Raw genomic sequence first — 11,556 nt, 5'->3', positions numbered from 1 at the left:
CCTCTCCGACGTTCAGGTCGATCGTTTTCGGCGGAAGTTGAAACGGGACGAGTCGACGACGGGTCCCGTTGCCGTCCGGACCCTTCGGGACGGCCGAAAGTCCGTCGAGAGGATCATCCGAAAGGAGACGGTCTTCATCGTCCGACCGATGCCGCACCTACGAGTTTTCCGATATTTTCTTCGACGGATCTTCAGGTTTTCTTCCTTTCTTCCGTCTTTCTCTCTTCGTAATTTCGTGTCCGACCTGCGTCGTCCGAAGTCGGGGTGAAGATCGAAGAAAAAACGCCAAAAATAACAACTCGTCAGCCACGCACACCGCGTTCGAATGTCTAACGGTCCAACTTGGATTTTCGAAGATCGCCGAATCCGAGGGACGATAAATAATAATAATAATAATAATAATGGTAATAAATAATAATGTTAATAATAATAATAATGATATGATGATTATAACGATAATTATTATAGATAGGTAAATAGAAACACAGGTCTCCTCTCGAAAATCGGAACTTCCTGATATTACTTACATATTTCGGTCGATCCAAATGTGGGAATCTCGTCGTCGTCGGAGCAAGCAGCGCGGTAGGTGGGGTGAAATTCTGGATTTTCCACCGCCGCCGGCGGTCGAAAAATGTGCGACGCGGGAGATCGCCAGTCCGTCTAGTAGTCTCTCTTGTCGTTAGAGCGTGACGTGGTGGTTGTTGTGGGATTTCCCGTTAGTTCGGTCCGACGTCGGTCGTCAGAGGGTAAGTGCATACGGAAACGAAACGCATCGCGTTTTGATGTTCATATTCGTGCATCGGAATGTTAAAAGCAATATATTTTACACCAACGATCACACCTAAACACCACGGCAACGGCCATACCACGTTGAAAAGCACCGGTTCTCGTCCGATCACCGAAGTTAAGCAACGTCGGGCGCGGTCAGTACTTGGATGGGTGACCGCTTGGGAACACCGCGTGCCGTTGCCCCCCAACACTTTTTGTTTTTTTTTGAAATCCATAGCAACCACCGAACCGATTTGTTTTTCGTGCAGGTATTCGGAAACATGCACAGACCCGTATAATGTAGATTCATAGCTTTAAGTACTAGATAATTAAGAAAACAATTTTTTTTGTCGATTAATTGTAAACAATTGCAGAATAAAAACTCGTCAAACGGTAAAGGTTGTCGTTCGATCACCGAAGGTAAGCCACGCGGGCAGCGGTCAGCACTTGGACGGGTGACCGGTTCATTATATTCCTTCCGTGAGTTTAACAAAGATAACATATGCAAATGTCGTAAGTGCGACGAGGAAGACGGCGATCTTTTAATGTAAAAAAAATATATATTAGGTTACGCGTACATGCCACTTTGACTGCTGCTTTATTTTTTTGGTTTTTAAATAATTAGAGATCTGAATTCAACATATCAGTTCTATGTTATAATGGACAGACAATGTTGTATTCTTGGCCCCTAACACGTTAAGACCAACATAAAAACTAGAATAACTTACCATTCGTTAAACGTTAAACAATTTCGAACCACGTTTTTTTGAGCTCGAACAAACTCATAACACAACACTCATTTATTAGTCACTGGACCATTGTAAAACGAGAAGAGAGAAAAACCATGCGAAACTATTTTTAAAACGAAGAGAATAAAGGTTTTAAATGGTAGGGCTGTATGACAGACTTGTCAATTATCGTGGGGGGTACGGCTGAGATTTATGACGAAATCGAGCGGCGCCGGCGGTCGGTCACTTTCACGAAAGAGGTCTAAACACGGGTCGTTTACGATACCCTCTGGTTACTAGAAAAGTTCTAGACAGATGTTTGTCGGCTTTTCGAGGTATTTATTTGTGAGTCCAAAGACTCAATGGAGTAATATCGGACTGAAATTCCAAGATTTTGCTGTGTAATCCAAAAAACTATGTTCCTCGTAACATTTAACGATGTGTTAATTCAACTATTATTTTAATTTTTCGTATACGTATTTATACTAAAAAGTACAGCGCTTCCAACAGTGAATTGTGAATTGAAAATGTTTCAAAGAAAGATCGATAGTTTTGAAAAAAATTACATATTAATAAATTTAGATAGATTTAGAAGTATACATTGCACTTACTTTTCAAAATTATTGTACTTCTGATTTGGTTGAAATAACATAATATGTAGCAGTCATAGTCTTGTGTACATTGCAGTCGCGGCTGGTGTTGGGTAAAACCTTTATTTTTTAGGGGGTCATTACCCAAATGACCTCATGGACCAGCCGTTCCTGTTAGGTTTTATATATCAAATTGATTCGTCTGTCTTTTTCATCATGCCTTCGAAAAGCGAGCTCCTGTTTCGCCAAAGTAACTGTGACGTCAATTAAATACGATAATAAAATTCGGTTTTTCCGAACTTATTGTGAGTGAGAGCAGTGAGAGCATCTTCTTTTCGTATCCCACCTCCACCCGGCGGCAGTAGTGCAGTGCTTATCAACATAATTACCGGCGTCTCGCCTCCACATTTTGACTTTTTTGTGTTTTATGTGTTCTCTAAGTCCAAAATTTTTAAATTTTTAAAAAGAGATTGCGGTACTATTCCTGTTGCTGAAATTATAATAATATATTTATTAATTTTTGTATTATATGTCTGTGTTATATTGTGTGAATTTGGAACAGCTATATCTAAAAGATATGCTTGCTTTTGTTGTTTATTTAAAATAATAATGTCTGGTCTGTTATGCTGAATGTGAATGTCAGTTAAAACTGTGCGATCAAAATATAATTTGTAATTGTCATTTTCTAAACAACTTTCTGGTTTATAAATGTAATGTGGTTGTGTATCCTTTAATAAATTGAATTTAACTGCTAAATTCATGTGTATAATTTTTGCGAATATATCATGACGTTTTTTATATTCGCTGTGAGCCAAAACGGTGCAAGATCTTGTATTGCAAATATAAAACCCTCAGCTCTTTAAAATATCTCCCATGTAAAGACTTTTGTTTTATATTTGCTATAGTGTCATATCACGAGCTCTATTGAGAAAATAATTTTTTAGTGAAGCAATTTGATTGTGTTGTAGAATTTCTAGATTTGAAAAACCCCTACCACCATTTTCGCGTGGTAAATTAAATCTTTCAACAGCAGATTTGGGGTGATGTTTACAAAATTTTGTAAAGAGAACTCTAGTTTGAATATTTATATTCTTTAAATTAGTTTTGGACCATTTTATAACACCAAAAGAATAGATTTAATTTGATTTGATTGATTAATACCTAAATATTTATAAAATTCTCCTTTATTTAAATTTTTAATGATTTCTCCTTCTTTAGTTATATATTCTAAATTTTCGTAATGACCACGACATATTGATTGATTTTCAGTTATTGTTAAGTTTTATGTCATCCATATAAAGAAGGTGATTTAATTTAATATTAATTTTATAAATTTTAAGAATTTTAATTAACCATGAATGTGGTACTGAATCATAGGCTTTTTTGTAGTCTATGAATTGTTGTTGCATTATTTTCCAAACGTTTGAGACTTAAAATATTCGTCAAATGTTCTTCTTTTTTTAAATCAGAATACCCCTGACAAATCCGAACATTTTGTTTTGCGGTAGATAAAAGTAAACATGGGCCAAGACAGAATATTAATATTCGGTGTGGAATTTTCCTGCGTTCTTGTTCATTTCTATCGAAGTGCTCACGAAAAGTTGTGAATATCAACACTTTGTAATTGTCGTAGTGAAAAATAAAAAAGATAGCTATGGGGCACAACTTATTTCGCACTTCATTAGAAAAGTAACAGTATTAAAATAAAAAAAATATTTTTCTAAATTTCGAACGTTAGGTCTATCCTGACCAGCCGCCAATTAGTGGTATTATTTTATTTTTTGCTGTTTTCCACAATAGTTATTTTTATATTAAATCATTGATTCAAAAAATTGAAATTAAAAATTCAAATTTTTGAAGGAACTCTGAAGTTTCAATGCAGTGACCATGTTGCTAGGTAACTAATAAAAAACAGTGCGTGAAATGAAAAACAGAAATAGTCGTATGCGTTTTGTATGGTTTCTATGGTTTCGATCTTACTAACAATGCAATGAAAATGACCCACTTCAGGCACAGATAACTATGCGTGAATTTCAATTTTTTGAATCAATTATATAAAAACAAAATTGATTTGGCGGCCGCTACACAAAAGTGGTGGGAGGCGAGAACCTGTTTCCGCCGGTCAATTTTAAAATTAATAAATTTTCCCTGGATACGTATTCGACTTATCCGGTACGAGTTATTTTTAAATTAACTTAATGGCCCGTTGCTCTTGTTCTTTTTACATTGAATATGCGATGTTTTGGCATCGTTAGCAATAGTACAATACTCACGCATTTTTAATCTAAAATTAACAAAACTTGAATGGATCGGGATTATCACACTTCTGAATTGAAGTTTTCATTCGTTTAAAATATAATTGATAGTAATACGTAATGCGGATTGCCTAAACGTTGCTTCCATCACGTCAACATCACACATTCACGTTCGCCCGTAGAAATGGCGTGATGCACACGAAATCGATCCAAAAAGGCTCATAATATTTGTGTCACGCGAATCTACGTCGAAAACTAGAAAAAAAAAAAATTCAATTCGAATTTCAATAATCGAAACGATGCGTCGTCGATACTAAACGTAGGTAGTAACTAAAGTGTGATCGGGTGCGATAAAAGTGTCCGTCAATAATCATCATCCGACAATCATTTAATAGACGAACGCTAATTTTTGGCACTCACTCGGACGACAGAACCAGTCCAGACGGAAACCGGGGCGCGGGGGGTGGGTGGTTGTATGTCCGTGAATCTGTCCGGCGCGCGTCAACATTTCAGTTATCGTCGCGAGAGTTAAAACGAAAGGTGGTTAGTGTGAAAGTGACGTTTTTTCGTGGAGACACGTTACGAAGGGTGAGTACCTAATATAATATAAAACCAACCGAAAACCCACAATAGTGCCCCGGTTTATTATCGTGAATAGGTGTTTGGTAAATATTTTCTGTATTCCAACTAGCAAGTCTTTTATCAAAAAACTCCGGCAACATGGCTATTGTGGTATTGTTGATACCACCTAACTGAAGAACTTAGTTAATAACTAAGTCGACGATTTTATCGGGAAATTGAACGGAGAAACAAAAATAGCTCTTAGCGACAGTTGCCTGAAGTCGCAAATAACGGCGATTGACGAAATCACGTTTTTTTTATTTTAATTCCAATGAACAATACACAGGGTCACAATTATCTGTTATGTATTCTATAATGTTTTGCAAAGTAAATAATGTGAGTTGTCATGCGTAATATTAATTAGCTAAGTAATTTTTGCAAGTATTTTATGTCAGATATGCAATGTATAATAACGTAATGTTGCAAAGTATTTTAATTTTTATGCTAGGTAGAGATAATAACTCGACAATAACTCTTCTCTAATGAAAAAAAAAATAGAAAATGATTTAGGAACATAAAAAATCTCATTAAAACAGGAACAATTGAAATTAAAATAAACATAACATTCTGTACTAAAGTACAGTTTTGTTCACTCCTTTTTTCAAAGTCTTCTGTCCTCTCATTTGCACATACTGCTATTCCAAAACAGTGAAATTGTCTGTTTCAGGGAATCCTTAACGTTCCTTGCTAATGTCAACAACGTTTTCGATGAAACAAAGAGTCGGAAAAATGTCGGCTCATTGTATTCAATAACATACGCGACTACAAAACCATCTGTATCATTTGTAGGAATCGCGGTTTTTTCGATGAGAATTCGTTCTAATTTTTTCTTTCTTAAAAAAGCTAAGTAATTTTAATTTCACTAAAGATGAACATTTAGGCTATATGCTGGGTAATGCAAATCCATCAACCATCAACTAGGTTGTTCAGCAGATGTACGATTGTTTATTTGATTTCTTCTTCCGAAGAGTTGTATTCTGGCAAAATAGAAATTTATTCATAACATAACCTCAATCAACTAAATTATTTCGAATACAATAACCACATAACTACAAGTTGGATAGGCATGGGTGCAAAATACCGATAATGCATGAAACCTAATAATAATAATAATGACATAATAAAAGTTAATTAAAAATCGCTGTTTCACGTCTTTTTCTTTTTTGTTCGAGAGTTTTTGTGGTTCTGAAAAGAACCGTTTATAAATGTGTCGAAAACGAAAAACATCTATTTCGAACTGGTGTACTTGGTGACGGCTTTGGTACCTTCGGAGACGGCGTGCTTGGCCAACTCACCGGGCAACAACAGACGCACGGCAGTTTGAATTTCTCTGCTGGTGATCGTCGAACGTTTGTTGTAGTGTGCCAGACGGGAAGCTTCAGCGGCGATACGTTCGAAGATGTCGTTCACGAAACTGTTCATTATGCTCATAGCCTTACTAGAGATACCGGTGTCGGGATGGACTTGTTTCAACACCTTGTAGATGTAGATGGCATAGCTCTCCTTCCTCCTGCGCTTCTTTTTTTTGTCGCTCTTGGAAATGTTCTTCTGAGCTTTCCCGGCCTTCTTGGCTGCCTTACCACTTGTCTTCGGCGGCATTTTTCAATTCAATTCGATTCAACAAACTCGCGAACTGCTCTGACTCGTGTGCGTGCGTTAACTTTGCACCACCACCTTTCTGATAGGTAGTGTGTTCACCAGAACCCCACCTGAAAACGGGCTCCCACCAATCGTCACGTCCTATTCTCCTATCACGGAGGCTATAAATTCGAAGCACAGCTACCAGCTTTTACAATCGACGAGTCCCGTCCGTCAGTTTTATTACTTCTCGTGGTGTCTAACGAACGAACTTAAAATGTCAGGTCGCGGTAAAGGAGGTAAAGTGAAGGGAAAAGCGAAATCCCGTTCGAGCCGTGCCGGTCTCCAGTTTCCGGTGGGTAGGATACATCGTCTTCTCAGAAAAGGAAATTACGCGGAACGCGTCGGTGCAGGAGCTCCCGTCTATTTGGCCGCCGTCATGGAGTACTTAGCCGCCGAAGTTCTAGAATTGGCAGGAAACGCTGCCCGTGACAACAAGAAGACACGTATTATACCGCGTCATCTGCAGCTGGCCATCAGAAACGACGAGGAATTGAACAAACTCCTGTCCGGAGTTACGATCGCCCAAGGCGGTGTCTTACCCAACATTCAGGCCGTACTTTTACCCAAAAAAACCGAGAAGAAACCTTAAACGAACGATCGATCCATCTCCGTGGCGAAAACTCAAAATATCGGCCCTTCTCAGGGCCACTATAGCTTTTTTTTTTCGTAAAATGACCGATGCATCTTTTCTTTTTGTATTATTATCATTTACGACTGCAATGCCAAAAGGAAAGCAAGGGGTGTTTACGATCTTGGTACATTTATCAGGTAGTCAGTTAGTAATAATTGTCCGTTGTTTCTCGAAAGAACATCATGTTTCTTTTTTTTCCTCTTATTTTTATTTTGTGGTTCTGAAAAGAACCGATTTTGTATTTCGTATTTTATTCTGGTTTTCTCGAACGGTGAAGAGCGCCAGGAAATTAACCTCCGAAACCGTAGAGGGTGCGTCCTTGACGTTTCAAAGCGTAGACGACGTCCATCGCTGTCACGGTTTTACGTTTGGCGTGTTCCGTGTAGGTGACGGCATCTCGGATGACATTTTCCAAGAACACTTTCAGGACTCCGCGAGTTTCTTCGTAGATCAAACCGGAAATACGTTTCACGCCGCCACGACGAGCCAATCTTCTGATAGCGGGTTTCGTGATGCCCTGGATGTTGTCACGCAGGACTTTGCGATGACGCTTCGCTCCTCCTTTTCCCAATCCTTTGCCTCCTTTACCGCGACCGGTCATCTTTTCAGATTATTTCAACTGACACAAAATACCTGCACACCTCGTCCCTAGGAAGTCAACTACCGCAAAATTTCAACTAACGGAGCCTTATATAGATTCAACGGTTCACCATCGACCAATCGACGAAGTCAGCCGTTGACTTTGTTCACGTATAAAAGTACAATTTAATATGGCGGAATTTTTAGTACCCGTTTACCTTTCGACGCGTGCACGTCTAACGATCGTCAGAGTCGATTTTAATAATTGTCAGTTTTGTTTTTCATTCGTTTCATTCGAAATGGCCAGGACCAAGCAGACCGCACGCAAGTCCACCGGAGGAAAAGCCCCCAGGAAACAACTGGCTACCAAAGCGGCCAGGAAAAGCGCTCCCGCCACTGGCGGCGTCAAGAAGCCCCACCGTTACAGACCTGGTACCGTGGCTCTGCGTGAGATCCGTCGTTACCAGAAAAGTACCGAGTTGCTCATCCGCAAGCTTCCCTTTCAACGTTTGGTGAGGGAGATCGCTCAGGATTTCAAAACCGATTTGCGCTTCCAAAGCTCCGCCGTGATGGCCCTCCAGGAAGCGAGCGAAGCTTACTTGGTCGGTCTGTTCGAGGACACGAATTTGTGCGCCATCCACGCCAAACGTGTAACCATCATGCCAAAGGACATCCAACTTGCCAGACGTATTCGGGGTGAACGCGCTTAAATTTTTCCACATCGTGTTTCGGAAGAACAACACGAAACACGAATTTTATAACAAAAAAATCGGTTCTTTTCAGAACCTCAAACTTTACAGGCAAAAAAAAAAATATATCGCCCTTCAACCGGAAATGAATAAAATAAAAATGTCAATAATCGGTCGGTCCTCTCGATTCGGGTTGGGTTGCGGTCGTTCGTAAAATTTTATTGCATCCTGTCATCACCTACCTGCCAGCTGATGCTATCTATTTTATTTGGTTTCGCCGTAAGGATAGTTTTATTTCTTTTTTTCGTCGTAGATTATCGTGTGGCCCTGAAAAGGGCCATTTGTGCGTGCCCCGTTGCCGGTAGTACGATGATGACGTCGGAACGAGGCACAGCCGAACGAACATGAGTCGAGTATCCATCCACGTTTCTCACTTTTTCCTCTTCGGCGAAGCGGCCTTTTTCACCTTGACAGGAATGGCTTTGGCTGTCTTGGGTTTGGGTGCTTTGGGTTTTTTAGTCGGACCAGCCTTGTTAGATTTCTTCGCTTTGGAAGGCGATCGGGGTTTCGGGGCGGCTCTAGTTTTCTTTTCTGCCGAGGAGGCGGCCGATTTCTTGGCTTTCGCTGCGGCGGCGGAGGCAGCGACGGCGCTCTTCTTTTCGGCAGCAGTCTTCTTCGCTTTGGGGGAGGCTTGTTTTTTGGCTGTCTTCGAGGAAGCCTTGTCGGAAGTCGTCGCGACGGCGGTACGTTTGGCGGATGATTTTTTCGTCTTGGATGCGGCGGACGAAGCGGGTTTCCTCTTGTCGGAGGCGGAGGCGACTTTGGCACCACCGGAGGTGGACGAGGCGAGCTTGAACGAACCCGACGCGCCCTTACCTTTCGTCTGAACCAGAGATCCCGACGCCACGGCGCCTTTCAGATATTTCTTGATGAAAGGGGCGACCTTTTCGGCGTCGACTTTGTAATTTGCGGCGACGAACTTCTTGATGGCCTGAAGAGACGATCCTCCGCGTTCCTTGAGTCCCTTGATGGCGTTGTTTACCATCTCGGATGTCGGAGGATGGGACGGTTTCGCCCTGGGATTTTTCGCTTTTTTCTCTTTCTTCGCGTGGGATTGGGGGGTGGCAGCGGAACCGGTGGTGACCGATGATGCTGTTTGATTTTCGACGTCGGCCATCTTTCACGTTAAAACGTTAAAAGTTAATAATAATTATTGAAAAAACACTTGCTCACACACGTACACTTCGAGCACCTCGTGAACGAGAATTGAACAAAAAAATTTTCTAAGTCTTTATAAAATAGTCGCCACTGCGGACGGAAGACTGAACGCGCACCGCGTCCGCCGTCGAAGAAATTGCAGGCCTCGGAATCGTTGCCCGCGTGATGGCATCGTCCTCTTTCCTCGATCACCATCGCCACCGTGTGATCAAGCTGGCCGAACTCGGTTTCCGAAGTTTCCCTGGAGATAGCGAAGTTCGTCTCGGAACGTCGGTGGGTTTCGAATCAGGTACACGCCCCTCCAACCACCAGCCCTAAATCCGGGTCGTCACGGTTTCGATTCGGGACCGACGGTTTACGTCGGCGGTGCGGGGTAGACGCGTCGATTCCGGGAATCCATATTTCGTTCGCCGAAATATTGGTCCATCTCTTCCCGGAATACCGCGCCACCTTCTCGATTTTACGACATCTTCGCGTCGCCAAACGCTTCCGAAACGGTCGAAGCACAGAAAGGACCTGGTGTTCGAACCGAGGCAATTCCGACAACAGGATGCCGCGAACCGCCTCTCCGACGTTCAGGTCGATCGTTTTCGGCGGAAGTTGAAACGGGACGAGTCGACGACGGGTCCCGTTGCCGTCCGGACCCTTCGGGACGGCCGAAAGTCCGTCGAGAGGATCATCCGAAAGGAGACGGTCTTCATCGTCCGACCGATGCCGCACCTACGAGTTTTCCGATATTTTCTTCGACGGATCTTCAGGTTTTCTTCCTTTCTTCCGTCTTTCTCTCTTCGTAATTTCGTGTCCGACCTGCGTCGTCCGAAGTCGGGGTGAAGATCGAAGAAAAAACGCCAAAAATAACAACTCGTCAGCCACGCACACCGCGTTCGAATGTCTAACGGTCCAACTTGGATTTTCGAAGATCGCCGAATCCGAGGGACGATAAATAATAATAATAATAATAATAATGGTAATAAATAATAATGTTAATAATAATAATAATGATATGATGATTATAACGATAATTATTATAGATAGGTAAATAGAAACACAGGTCTCCTCTCGAAAATCGGAACTTCCTGATATTACTTACATATTTCGGTCGATCCAAATGTGGGAATCTCGTCGTCGTCGGAGCAAGCAGCGCGGTAGGTGGGGTGAAATTCTGGATTTTCCACCGCCGCCGGCGGTCGAAAAATGTGCGACGCGGGAGATCGCCAGTCCGTCTAGTAGTCTCTCTTGTCGTTAGAGCGTGACGTGGTGGTTGTTGTGGGATTTCCCGTTAGTTCGGTCCGACGTCGGTCGTCAGAGGGTAAGTGCATACGGAAACGAAACGCATCGCGTTTTGATGTTCATATTCGTGCATCGGAATGTTAAAAGCAATATATTTTACACCAACGATCACACCTAAACACCACGGCAACGGCCATACCACGTTGAAAAGCACCGGTTCTCGTCCGATCACCGAAGTTAAGCAACGTCGGGCGCGGTCAGTACTTGGATGGGTGACCGCTTGGGAACACCGCGTGCCGTTGCCCCCCAACACTTTTTGTTTTTTTTTGAAATCCATAGCAACCACCGAACCGATTTGTTTTTCGTGCAGGTATTCGGAAACATGCACAGACCCGTATAATGTAGATTCATAGCTTTAAGTACTAGATAATTAAGAAAACAATTTTTTTTGTCGATTAATTGTAAACAATTGCAGAATAAAAACTCGTCAAACGGTAAAGGTTGTCGTTCGATCACCGAAGGTAAGCCACGCGGGCAGCGGTCAGCACTTGGACGGGTGACCGGTTCATTATATTCCTTCCGTGAGTTTAACAAAGATAACATATG

The 11,556-nt window shown here is 41.8% G+C and overlaps 2 non-coding genes across 2 annotated transcripts; both read left to right on the top strand.

The window, feature by feature from the left end:
- The first annotated feature begins 852 nt into the window (after window positions 1-852).
- Window positions 853-972, top strand: LOC138140889 (5S ribosomal RNA). Its single transcript, XR_011162800.1, has one exon. It is a non-coding gene; the product is annotated as a 5S ribosomal RNA (ribosomal RNA).
- Window positions 973-11,135: 10,163 nt separating this feature from the next.
- LOC138140888 (5S ribosomal RNA) lies at window positions 11,136-11,255 on the top strand. The gene has a single exon (XR_011162799.1). It is a non-coding gene; the product is annotated as a 5S ribosomal RNA (ribosomal RNA).
- The last annotated feature ends 301 nt before the right edge of the window (window positions 11,256-11,556 follow it).

The sequence above is a fragment of the Tenebrio molitor genome, unplaced genomic scaffold (assembly GCF_963966145.1).
Source record: "Tenebrio molitor unplaced genomic scaffold, icTenMoli1.1 SCAFFOLD_519, whole genome shotgun sequence".
NCBI classification, from domain to species: Eukaryota; Metazoa; Arthropoda; class Insecta; order Coleoptera; family Tenebrionidae; genus Tenebrio; species Tenebrio molitor.
This window is presented reverse-complemented; position numbering and strand designations above follow the sequence as displayed.